This window comes from Nicotiana attenuata, unplaced genomic scaffold, assembly GCF_001879085.1.
Source record: "Nicotiana attenuata strain UT unplaced genomic scaffold, NIATTr2, whole genome shotgun sequence".
Lineage (NCBI taxonomy): Eukaryota > Viridiplantae > Streptophyta > Magnoliopsida > Solanales > Solanaceae > Nicotiana > Nicotiana attenuata.
The window spans coordinates 60,464-74,487 of record NW_017670558.1 but is presented as its reverse complement, the minus strand read 5'-3'; positions in this window follow the sequence as shown (position 1 = coordinate 74,487).

Genomic DNA, 14,024 nt, shown 5'->3' with positions numbered 1-14,024 from the left:
ATTAACTCTGTGAAATGCTAATGGCTGTCTCCCTATCACCCTTTCCCCTCTCCTTTATTCCCTCAATTTTTTTTAAAAAAAAACTCTGTTTCTGCACTTTCACTATCTTCTTAGAACTTAAGGTCTGCCCCCTTTATGTGAGCCTTGCCTTGGGACCTATGAGCTCCCTCTGAACTTGGACACATAAGGGCTGGCATTTCCACACTGCACTCATCTCTATTCTGGTTATGTAACTTGGGTGTGAGCACTGCCCGGGGTCCCCTTGAGACCCTTAGGGAACTTTGACACACTCAAGTCTGAGAAAGGCTTTGGATCAAAGGCATTTGAGGTGGTTTATTCCATAACTCTGCGAGGAAGTCAAGAATCAGGCTTCCTCTGGTTGTAACTTTTCTTTGTACTTTTCTGATGTAATTCATTACTGGGTCTGTAATAATTTCTGTAATAAACACTGGGGTTGGCTAGTGAAAAGGGTTGGGAATTATGCATGCTTGAGGGTAGATATCATGTCTATAGGACTTAAGATTCTGCATGTTTAATTCTGCAATTTAGAAATCATGCCCATAGGACTTGAGATTATGCATGTTTAATTCTACAATTTAGAAATCATGCCTATAGAAACTAAAAATGGCCACAATAGAAATCATGTCTATAGGATCTGTTGTTTTAGATTCTGCAATTTAGAAATCATGCCTATAGGACTTGAGATTCTGCATGTTTTTCTACAATCTAGAAATCATGCCTATAGGAACTAAAAATGGCCACAATTGAAATCATGTCTATAGGATCTGTTGTTTTAGATTATGCATGTTTAATTCTGCATTTTAGATACCATGTTATTAGGATCTAAATGGTTAAAATCAGTATCCCTTTGTAGAAATCATGCCAATAGGGATTCCCAAAGTAAGTAAAAAATCTGGTTCGTTTCTATTCACATTCAATGTTAGATATCATGTCCATAGGGTTTAAAATCAACAATAGTAGATACTATCGCCTGCAGAATCCGAAACTAGTCTGTTTTAAAACCAGCTTATTCTGAATCAGTTTTAACTAATCTAATTTCCTTATTTAACGAGGTCTAGCAAGCATGCCTATAGGGTCTCAAACCATTCGTTTAAAAGTTGTTCTGCTTTGCCACACTTCTAAATCAGTAAGTAGATACTATGTTCCTAAGAGCTCCCCAAACACTTAGGCAAGCCTTAGGGTAATAACAATAAAACTGAATCCGCCTTTTGAAATTGCTACAACCAGCAGCAGGCCTAATTCGGACTTCTTATCTGAGTTATGTATTAAGCTGGTCTGCTTCAACAATTGAACTCCCCTCGTCTTTAGTATTTTTAATCAGACCCTAAATGTATGTGCAAGTCATGCTATTTATGTGTTTGTTTGGGGAGGTATACAGGAGCCTTTACTTGTTTACATGTTTCCCTTAACATGCCGTATTATTTGTTTTGTATGTCGCCTTAGATTTTTACCTTTTGAAACCAAAATCAGCCTAATATCCCTCCCCTTTAGGAATAGTAGTCCTAAATTCCTCCGAGACTTATAGGAATGGGACTGGTAATAGCATGCAATAGTTTTCGAGACCAATCCGCGCTTTAGTACCTTAAGCGGGGTGGGAAAGGGTAGATACGGATATGATGACCGGTGCGCTAATACCACGTGTAGCCCCTCTTTTGAGGAGTGATTACCAGGTATTGCATTGATGTGATCCATATTTTTAATAAACCTAGGACCCCCCTTCCTTTATCTTCCCTTGATTTTAAAAGCATTGCAATTCTTTGTTTAAAATCAGCCTTAATTGCTCTTTCATACTTTGTTTACTTTCAAACGGTTGTTTATTAAAATCCCCTCTTATTTGAGCGTTATTTGCTTATATGTCAATTGAACCAAATTCACAAAGAACTATCTGGCCGGGAACCACACTAGTGGATCTTGAGGGGTGCCTAACACCTTCCCCTTAGGATAATTTCAAGCCCTTACCCTATCTCCGGTTATCAAACGAACTTAGAAGTGAACCTTGTAGGTTTCCTAATGCACCATAAATCATTAGGTGGCGACTCTTCAAAATGCAAAACCCAATTCCCAAAAGGAATGAGTTGTCCCATATCCAAAAATGTCATTAACCCGATTCTCCCGACGCGAGGAGGGAAAAAAGGGGGCGCGACAACCATTCCATCGCTACGTGGGATGAGTTGGCCGACAAGTTATAGCTAAGTTTTTCTCACCGGGGCATTTGGCGACTTTGAGAGATGAGATCCTGGCCTTCAAACAGGAACCTAATGAACCACTTCATGAGATCTGGGAGAGATATCGGACAATGGTGAAAGAATGTCCGAACAATGACATGACCGAAGCAATGATCCAACAAACATTCTACCGTGGCATTAACACGATCAATCAGTGCGTAGTGAACCAGCTAGTCGTGGGAAATTTTATGAACACACCTTATGCTGAGGCGTGTGAGATATTGGATGAGATGGCAGAGTCGATCTAATGTGCCACAAGGTGATCCCAATGTCATTCACCTGCACAAAGAGCTCCACGACCATGGCCAGGCAATAGCAGAGTTAACTAGAACAATGAATCAGTTGGCAAAAGCTCCATTGCAACAAGTTCAAGCGCCAAGATAAGTAAATGCTATGGAAGGGGTGAACATGTTGGTCAACAAGAGGCGACAAAGAGGTCAAAAAGGTCAAGGAAGTCCGGATCTATATGAGCAGGGTAATAGTGGTTTCAACCAAGATGATGGGTATGATGAAAAAAGTGAAGAAGTCCAGTATGTGAACAATTACCAAGGACAACGGGGCAATGCTCCAAACCAACAACAACAGTGGAGATCCCAAAGAAATTGGGGGAATCAAAACCAACAAGGAAATAGCAACTGGGGGAACAACAATCAGAACTGGGGCAACTAGAACAACCAGGGCAACTGGAGTGGCAACAATGGCAATTGGGGAGGAAACAACAACCAGAGGGGTTTGAATGATGGCAACCAAGGGAATCGGGGGCAAGGCTTTCAAAGGCCTCCGATGTATCAAAAACCAAACAACCCACCTCCATTTCCGCCCCAAGGTCCTAGCTCGCCAAATATGAGATGGGAAGGATCGAGATGATGTTTGAGCAAATGATCAGAAAGAACGCCGACTCCGATGCCTAGTTGGCATCCCATAATACTTCAATCCAAAATTTGGAGGTTCAACTCGGCCAGATTTCGCAATCTTTGAACACTCGCCCTAAGGGGGCTCTACCTAGTGATACGGTAGTAAACCCGAAGGGTGGGAACAATACCCGGCATGCAATGGCAGTTATCACAAGGAGAGGTAGAGGTGGTGAAGCAAATACCTCCAAGCAAAAGGAAGTTATGCGTGATGAAGTTGAAGTGCTAGATGATGATGTTACAATAGTTGATGAGCAAGTGAGTGAAGAGAATTTGAATGCGGAAGTGAGAATTGATATTCATGATAATGAGGTGGAGACTCAAAATTATGTGAACCCGTCTAGGGAACACATGATAGACATGCCGGAAACGGTAGTGCCCAAGGCTAAGGCTCCCTTGCCAAGGCCTTCTCCACCTTATCCTCAAAGACTTGCGAAGCAAAAGAATGAAAACCAATTCAAGAAGTTTATTGAGATGATGAAAAACTTGTCGATCAATGTTCCTTTGGTGGAAGATCTTGAGCAAATGTCAGGATATGCCAAGTTTATGAAAGACTTGGTGACTAAAAAGAGATCTATAGATTGTGAGACCATCAAACTGACTCATCAAGTAAGTGAAATTGTGCACTCGATGGCTCCAAAGCTTGAAGATCCCGGCGCTTTCACCATTCCATGTACCATTGGGAGCGCGGGTTTTGCAAAGGCCTTGTGTGATTTGGGAGCAAATATAAATTTGATGCCTTATTCCGTGTCCAAAACTTTGGGTATTGGTCAACCGAGAGCTACTTCAATAAGATTGCAAATAGCGGATAGAACAATGAAGAGGCCGCTTGGTATTATTGATGATGTTCTTGTCCGGGTGAACAAGTTCATTTTGCCTGCTAATTTTGTGATTCTCGACTGTGAAGTCGACTATGAGGTGCCTATAATATTGGGAAGGCCTTTCCTAGCAATTGGGAAGGCATTAGTTGATGTGGAAGCAGGGGAGCTCACTTTCCGGGTGGGTGACGAAAAAGTTGTCTTTCATGTGTGCAAATCAATGAGGCAACCAAATAGTACTGAAGTTTGCTCTTTTATGGATCTTGTAACGGAGGTGATAGTTGATGATACTAGTTCCATGATCAATGTGGAGGATCATTTAGAAGGGGTATTGTTGAACCATGATGTGGCTGAGGATGAAGGTATGGTGGAGTCAGTCAATGCTTTGCACGGAATGGGTTCTTACTCTTATGAGCCCCGTAAGCTTTCTTTGGATCTTGAGAACAAACAGACCCCGCCAACCAAGCCTTCAATTAAGGAACCTCGCTTATTGAGTTGAAGCCTTTGACTTCACACCTCAGGTATGAATTCTTGGGCCCTAGTTCAACTTTACCTGTTATTCTTTCTTCATGTCTTACTAACGTGCATGTAGATGCCACCCTGGAGGTGCTCCAAAGAAGGAAGAAGGCAATTGGATGGACTTTTCAAAGATAGTGAATCCCATATGCAAATTATTGGAAAAGGATGCAAAGTTCGTGTTTAATGATGAATGCATGAAAGCTTTTGAACTTCTCAAGTGCAAACTGACAACCAATCCCATTAATACCGCACCCAATTGGAGCTTGCCTTTTGAGCTCATGTGTGATGCAAGTGATGTTGCGGTAGGAGCGGTCTTGGGTCAAAGAGTGAACAAGATATTTCACCCGGTGTATTATACAAGAAAAACAATGAATGATGCTCAGGTAAATTACACGGTGATGAAAAAAGAGTTGCTAGTAATTGTGTTTGCAATGGAGAAGTTTAGGCCTTATCTCATGGGTGCCAAGGTGATAGTTCATACTGACCATGCAGCACTCCGCTACTTGTTGAAAAAGAAGGATTCTAAGGCTCGATTGATGAGATGGGTTCTATTGCATCAAGCGTTTGACCTTGAGATTGTTGATCGAAAAGGGTGTGAAAACCAAGTGGCGGATCACTTGTCCCGCTTGGAGGAGGAGGGGAGGCCCCGTGATGGCCTCAAAATTAATGATTCATTCCCTGATGAGCAACTCCTCTCAGTATCTGTGAATAATATGCCTTAGTTTGCGGATGTTGCTAATTTTCTTGTGATCGGCATTGTTCTGTGTGAGCTCTCTTCTAACCAAATGAAGAAGCTTAAACGGGATAGCTTAGACTACTACTGGGATGAGCCTTATTTGTTCAAGATTTGTAATGATGGTGTGATCTGGAGATGTGTTCCGGAAGAGGAGCAAATGAGTATTCTTGATGCTTGTCATTCGTCTCCCTACGGTGGTCATCATGGTGGGGCGAGGACGGCTTCAAAGGTGCTTAGCTATGGTTTTTATTGGCCTACATTGTATAAGGATGCGGGTGAGCTTGTTAAGAGATGTGATGAGTGTCAAAGAGCTGGTGGAATTTCAAAGAAGGATGAAATGCCTCTCACCACTATTCTTGAGATTGACATATTTGACGTGTGTGGCATTGACTTCATGGGGCCTTTTGTGAGTTCATGTGGCAACACGTACATTTTGGTGGCCGTTGATTATGTGTCCAAGTGGGTTGAGGCCGTGGCTTTACCCAACAACGAAGCCCGGATTGTGGTGGCTTTCCTCAAGAAGAATAACTTTACTCGGTTTGGCACTCCTCGGGCAATCATCAGTGATGGGGGTTCTCATTTCTGCAATAAGGCATTTGACACCTTGCTTGCAAAGTATGGTGTCAATCACAAGGTATCAACCCCTTATCATCCTCAGGCTAGTGGACAAGTTGAGGTCTCCAATAGGAAGATAAAGAGCTTATTGTCAAAGACTGTCAATGCAAATAGGACTGACTGGTCAAAGAAATTGGATGATGCTTTGTGGGCTTACAGGACTGCTTACAAGACTCCAATTGGTATGTCTCCGTACCGGTTGGTATTTGGGAAAGCGTGCCATCTTTCGGTTGAGTTAGAGAACAAGGCCATGCGGGCTTTGAAAAAGTTAAATCTTGAGTGGGATGTTGCAGCAAATCTCCGGGTAGAGCAACTCAATGAGCTTGATGAGTTCCGGTTTCATGCCTATTCTAGCTCGTCCTTGTATAAGGACAAGATGAAGTAATTACATGACAAATATGCACGGTGCAAGGAATTCAAGGAGGGTGACTTGGTTCTCTTATTCGACTCTCGGTTACGTCTGTTTCTGGGAAAGCTCAAGTCAAAATGGAGTGGCCCTTTTGAAGTGGTACATGTGACTCCTTTTGGTGCTCTTGATTTGAATAATAAAAATGGAGAAGTTTTCAGAGTTAATGGGCACCGAGTCAAACACTACCTAGGAAAATTTGATGATAGCCACGTGGTGGAAATGATCCATCTCAAATGATTGATGGTAACCTGCGTCGTGCCGCGAGAGGCAACCCATGTGTTTTCTTCTTTTTGATTTTCTTCTTAGTGTAGGATTTGTTTTGATTGTGAGATGTGTGTAGGAATGTTTGATGCAGTGCAGGACAATACTAGGAAAATATGTCTAAGTCTGCAACTGGACCGCTAACCGCGCTCAAAATTCCACGGTCAGTAGAAGCATTTTGCGGGGGCAGAATTTGGAAGCGGACGCGGAATTGAAAGTCTAAAATGAGACTTCTCTGAAGTTTCATCCGCGTCCGCGGAGGCTTTCTCGCGGTCAGCAGAGCAGTTCCGCGGCCGCTCCCATTTTTTGCTCTCAGCGGAATTATTGCACAGACAACTATTCAGCCCAGGTAAAAGTGCGGACCGCGGTGAAATTCCGCGGCCGTGCCAGGTAATACTTGTGGGCCCCTGAGCTATTTAGTATAAATAGAAGGTCCTGAGACCTTTTACCCTTTTTGATCCTTGCTCTCTCAAAGAATTTTTTTTACTGTTCATATCTGCACTGAGCTCTAATCCGCACAAACACCAAATTAGAAGTCCATTTTCATCACTCATTACACAACTGCAATTTCAATTCATTATTGTTTTTAATTTATACTTTTCCTCTCTTTTAGTTTTAATTTCTTCGTATTTTCTTTTAATTTTAACTAGGGTTAATTAGTGTTAATTATTTGAGGCTACATTAGTTAGGGTTAATGGCTTATTGATTAGTGATGCCTAGTTGGGATTAGAAATGTTCATAATGCACGTAAATGGCTGAACAAGTGAAACCCTAGGTTGCCCAGTTGAATTTTGAAATCCGCGGATGTAATTCCGCGGTCAGCGTTCTTGTGAAGCACTGCTACAAATGGTTTGAATTCCGCAGTCAGTGATGGAAAATTCCGCTAACAGCGGCCAGCTTTACGCGGTCGCGCTTCATTTTTCACTGTCAGCGGAACTTATGTTCAGAGAAGTACAAAAATGGGTCCGCGGCTGCGGTTATTTTTCTGCGGACAGCAGTGTGACTTCCGCGGCCGTGCCCATCATTCCGCACTCAGCGGTTCTTTAGAATCAGAGGATGGGTAGTCTGATCCCCATCCCTCCGTGGGCGCAGTCCTTTTTCTGCTCTCAGCGGTACTCATTCCGTGGCCGTACTCCTTTTTCCGTTGTCAGCGGATCTGTGCTTGTGAAACACTGTCAACTTTTATCTGTTTTTCTTTACAGTTGTTTCATCACCAATACTAATGATCTTTCACTGATTGTGTATGCAGACAATGGTCAAATCTAGAGGTGGAAGTGAGAGACAGAAAGGTAAAGCAAAGTCCTCCCGAGGTAGGGGACGAGGGAAAATCAAGTTATCCCTTGCAGTGCGACAATCAATTGGGAAAATGAGGAAGGATATCAAAGCTGCGGACAGAGCCGCCTCTCACTTAGAGGGTAGTGACTATGTTCCTTCTCGGGAAGCCTCAGAGGGTGATTCCGTCCCTACTCATGTGCTTGACTTCTGAGGGAGATTCCAGTTGAGATGAGCCTACACCCCCTGTTTCTCCTACTTCTTCTGCTTCTTCTGAGTCGTCTCATGGATCAGAGGAAAGTGGTGAATCTTCAACATCAGCTTCTCCTCCGGTTTCTCCACCTAGACAGGAACCAATTAATGTAGAGGCTGAGATACTGGAGGACGGGAGAGGGGGTGATACCCAGACTGGAGGGTTGGAGAGGACAAGAAACCAGGTGGTGTGGCAACAAAGATTTGTCAGTGAGCAAGCCTACAATAAATTTCGGGAGTGGTGGCCTCAAAGGTCACTCATACTTGACCGTCAATTTATAGACAGGGATCTTCTGCCCCACAACCCCAGTGTGAAGCGGCAATTCGATGAAAGGGTGGGGTGGAAACACTTTACAAGCAAGCTGCCTGATGCCAATGAGCACTTAGTCAAGGAGTTTTATGCCAATGTCGCCCACATAAAAAAGGGCACATTTGTGACTAAGGTGCGGAACCTGAAGATCAGATTCGATGGAAAAACTTTGAACGACTATGCGGGGTTCAATGACGAGGATGAGTCCTTGTACCTGGAGAAAGTGGCGATGGATGAGTCAGCTCGCCCGTGGTTGGCATCAGTGATTGCTCTCCCGGGGACTACTCCTGCTTGGCTGAGACCTGGGGTACCAATCTACAGGAACACCCTGAGCTTCGAGGCGAAGGGTTGGGAGATGTTTGTGTGCAGCCGGTTAGACCCCACTACTCATGAAAGTAACATGCCGATCTCCCGGGCGATTATAGTGGGGGACATCATGGCGGGGTACCCAATCAATGTCGGGAATATCATGTCCAGGGTGATCACCAGAGTGGTCAACAATAATGAGATCTCCTACCCTTTCCCAAACTTCCTCACTATGTACTTGGAAGATTAGGAAGTCGAGGGAAGGAACTTTGATACGAAGGTGAAACCAAAGAGGCCATTCTCCTGGTACAGCCTTCAGGGTTCCGACAACCCCAAGGCCAAGGGCAAAACTACTACTTCCACTGGCCAGTCTGAAGAGCCAGCAATGGCGGCCACTGTTTATGAGCCCTCTCTTCTTCCATGCCACAAACCTCCATAGGACCATCCACTTCAGTGCCTTCTTCATCAGCATATCCTCTGACTGCACATAGGTTGAACCAGACTCTCTCCAGCATCAACAACTGGATGCAGGCAGCTTCATCTAAGTTGTCTGCCATATCTAGTACAATGGCAGCTCAGTCCATTCTAGCTCAGCCTCAAGTGCCCGCTTCAGTGGAGGAGTCTCTTCGGGAGCTTCTAGACAACCAGAAGAAGCTCCTGGACAACCAGAAGCTCATCATGGATGCTTTGGCAGCTCAAGGAAAAGCAATCAAGGATTTGGACAAGCACACGAAGAAGATGAAAAAGACTCGGGCCTTAAAGGAGTCAGTGAAGCTGCTGAGAGGGGAGGTGGAAAAGATTAAATCTGCTGGCGACATCCCATTGGAGCTACTATTGGAGGAGCAAGTCCCAGCAGCTCCGGCAGCACATGCACCAGTGCAGGAGCCTGTGAGGAGACGAATGATCCCTCAGCCTGATGATGTGGAGATTGAGCTGGATGACCCCGAGGGAGGTGCCTCGGGTCAGCCACAGGACCCCATGCAGACAGAGGACCCATAGGGAGTTTTTCTTTACTCTCTAACCCCTCTTTGATCTTATTTTTACTATTAGCATTAAGGACAATGCTAGTTTTTATTTGGGGGGGGGGGTGGTCCTATTTTGACTGACACTGAATGTAAATATGATACTTATTTTTATTTGTTGCTACTTTTCACTTTTGGTATGTATATAACTTTATCATTTATTTTTCACTTTTCGTTATTTTTCAATTTCGGTATGTATATAAAGTTACTTTTCATGTATATATTCATTCCTCTTTTATGTATATTCGTCTCAATCCCCTTTTGTACATATTCAGTTTACTTTTCGTATTTTACTTTATAACTTCTTTTGCAACTCTCCTTAATAGCATAGCTTCTTATTTCATTTAGTAGCTTCTTACTTTTACAAGTTTTCGTGATCAATAAGAATTTGGTTTTCTTAATGCCACGGTTCTTTCCAAAGGTGGAGTTTGTGTGAACCGGGTGGCATGACAACCTTCTTAAGGGTTTGAGTCTGTTCTCTTTTTATTTTTGTGTAAATAGTAGCAAGTGAGCAAAATTGTCTCAGGCAAACCTTCACTTGGGCCTAACACATTTACCTTTGACCTTATGGTTAGAAACAAATTGATGTGTAAAGGATGGTGATAGTTGTGACCTTTAGACTCTTGTGTCGACTAAACAATCATCGAATGGTTTTCCGGGACCAGTTGTGTTACTCAAATCTTAGATAAGGTTGTCGTGGGCCCTCGACTCTGTCTCTTTAGCAATCCAAAAGCTTGTGAGGTGAAGTATTGATTTGCAAGTCCAAGTCCCGTGCTAATAAGTCTAGAACTTGCCCTGAATGTTCGTCTAGGCGAAATCCTAAGTGTAGCTCGACTTGAGAAATGATAATAGGCTCTCCTTGATCCAAATTGACTTGAAAGCATCCATAGCCCACCAAATATGCTATCCCTAGTCAACCCCATTGAGACATAGCCCTTGTTCTTTCAATAACCATGATATAAGCCTTTATCCGTTCTAAAATAACCCTCTCTTGGCACCCAGTCTTTCCTTAGCACAATTTGAAAAAGTATAAGTTTGGGGGGAGATACGAGGGATGCAAAAGTGAAAAAAAAAGGTACAAAATGAAGAAAAGGGAAAGCAAAAAGAAAAAGAAAGAAAAACCAAAAAGTCAAAAAGAAAGTGAACAATCTAGAATAAATGAAGGGATTCTACAAAAGCAAAGATGAAAGGCTTGGAAAGACTAGAAAGGAGAAAAAGGATTGACATGAACAAGAAAGAGTGACAGTATGTCTCTCTAGTCCCCTAGGGAAGAAGTAAATGACTCAAAGAGTCCAAAAAATGTGAGCCGAAATGAAGAAAATGAAGTGCTTAAGGAAAGATGAAACCTTCATAGACCAATATATCCTACCTTGAACCAAAAGCCTTCATTACATTCCCGCAAAAGCCATATATGATCTTGAGTTGAGTGAACTTATATTAGTGGTGACTCATATAAGGGGCAAGCTTATGGTACTTAGAGCTTTACTTGTGACTTTCCTTTGAGAGAGATGAGTGTATTTTCCACAATCCTTGTTCTGAGTGCTAAAATCTAAAAGTGAGGTTTGCATATGGAGAGTCGAGGAGTATGAGTTTGGGTTCCACAATGACCAATGTAGTAGAAAGAGTTTCCTTAATGAGATAAGTCAACTCTTGATGCTTTTGTGTCGCAGTAAACCCATGGTGCTAAAAAGGTTGTATGTTGTTAATAATGCATTTGAGTTGAGGGTAATTGTTAGTCCCAATTGATGCTTGATGAGGTCACCTTAGGACAGCTGAAATTTTCCTATATTTTATCTTGAGGAGGTAGGAATTACTTTGTTTACTTGAGGACAAGCAAAAGCTTAAGTTTGGGGGAGTTGATAACTAGAGATTCTAGCCTATTTTATGCTCCTTTTGCTTAGGTTTTAGATTAAAAATGTTACAAGTATTCCCAAAAGCTAACTTATTGTGCTTGTTTGCAGTGTTTGGTCAAAAAGAGATAGGAAAGTCATAACCAGCTCATAAAGGAGTGAAACCTGCACAAGTTCAAAGCTGAGTCAAAAACGCTGACAGCGAAGAAATAGTGCGACCGCGAAAGGTCTACCGCTGAGGCGTTCTTAATTATGCTCTCAGCGGACTTGAGGTTCAGAGACAGCAATTTTGGCTCAACAGTCACCGCTGCCCGCGGTGAAATTGCGCAGCAGCAGAATTATCTAACGTGGCTGCGGTCCACATTACGCCCTCAGCGGGATTGAGAATCAGAGGACTAGAGATTGGAGCTCAATTGAAAAGCGCGGTCCGCAAACATATTTCGCGGCCGCGGTTGAAGATAGCGCTGAGGCGGTTACTTTTCCGCTTCCAACGGAATTAAGTTCATACTAAGCTCAGAAGAGAAGAACCGCAGTCCGCGTTTGCTTTTGCGCGGCCGCGGAATTCCAAGCGCTGAGGCGACCAGTTTTTCGCTGTCAGCGGAATCTCCGTTGGGGCAATTTTGTCCAGAAAATTTAGCTGTGTATAAATAGTTCTTTTTCAGATTTTTAGGGTATCGATTGTTTTGTGGAGCACGTGAACAGCCGTTTTTTACCTTTTAGAGTAATTTTAGAGCATTGTTAACGATTAATCTTAGATTTTACTCTTGAAGTTACTTTTTATGGCTTATATTTCATCTTCTCCTTTGATTTCTTCCTTGATTATGAGTAGCTAAGCCCATTAGCTAGGGTTATGGCCCAACCCTAGTGTGGGTATTTAATGGGTCTTCAACTTTAGGGCTTAATTGTTTATGGGTTAATGATATTTAGCTTGTTTCATGCTTTAATTGTTGAATTGGTGGTTGCAAACACTGATTCGTGCCTATTTGACTTAGACTCTTCTTGAGAAAGAGAGACTAAGTCTAGGAAATTCAGGCTAACAAGGAATTAGGGTGCATTCAAGAGATTGATTGCCCCAATTAAAGGGTTAAACCTAGAGATAGTAGTACCCGACTTGAGCCAATTTTTCTTGCATTATTTGAACACCCAATTGGGCTTGAGAAAGCCAATTCGGGCAAAGTCACTCAAACTACTGAGAGGTATAGAGTGAGTAATTATGTACAATGGTTATATCATGATCCCAATTATAACAAGCTTGCCCTAAGTTTTAGACTCCGTTAGATACTCACCTAGGTGTAAGTCACTTCCCTAGTGCCTTTTTACCAATTGAGAAAACCCTTACAAAAAAATATTGTACTTAGATTATTTTCGTCCTTCATTAGTGTTAAAAGTAGATTAGAAACCAAACAAAGCATGATTGGAAGTGCAATTAAGAACAACGCACATAAATAGATTAGGTAGAAACCCAATTCCGAACCAATATTAGCTCTCTGTGGAAATCGATCCCGACCCCTCGGGTAAAAGCTGCATCGACCACTCTTGCCATTTTATAGCGGTATAGGGTTGGAGCCAATCATAAGTCGCTTGAACTTGAGAAGATTCACACCGATGATAATGGTTCAAATATGTTAACTAAAGCTCAAAGAGTGTTGCATGACGCAGGGATGGCGGTCTCCTCTACATAATTGGGAGGGGGAGTATTATTGGGTTTTTGGGTATATTTCCTCCCTATGTGGATAAATAAAATACCTTTTAGACCTAGCTCACTTTGCCCTAAATCCCACTATATATATATGACCAACTTAGTTCTTATTTCAAGAACATAATGTTTACCGGTAAAACGGTACAGTTGAATTTTTATGTAGTTTATAGACAAGTGAATTAATTTGATCCTAAAATAATAGGTGAATTGAATAAATATGTAATACTTAGCCTTGAGATGAAGATGAAATAGCAGAAATAGTAGTTCCGGGAGCGGGGCTTTCGGGCACAACAATAATGGAATTAAAGAGCAAAAAGATAAATCTGTATAAAGCTTTGAATAGATTATAGCATAAGTTTGCTAGAGAATTCGTCCCCTCTACAATGATGATAGAGCTCACTATTTATAGCTGCACCTAGGGAACAAGGTCCTAGGATTAAGCTCCTTTTTAATGATAATTATGAGGGCCATTGAAGGATACTCCCTCCGGTCGAAAATAAGTGATTTTTTTACCTTTTTCTTGTGGTCGAAAATAAGTGATTTTTCCAGATTTCATGAATGAATTAATTATTTTTTTCCAACATTGTCCTTGAAGTAAATGGTGTTGGAATATGTGTTAGGAGTGTTTATGTGAGATAGTAAAGGTTAATATGGTCAATTCCATTGCTAATTAATGCTAAAAGGTGGATTTCTTAATTTGTGTGAAAACATCCAAAAAATCACTTATTTTGGACCGGAGGGAGTATGTAATAGTGGGCAATGAATGCCATATTCTCTTTAAGGGATCATGCACTAAAT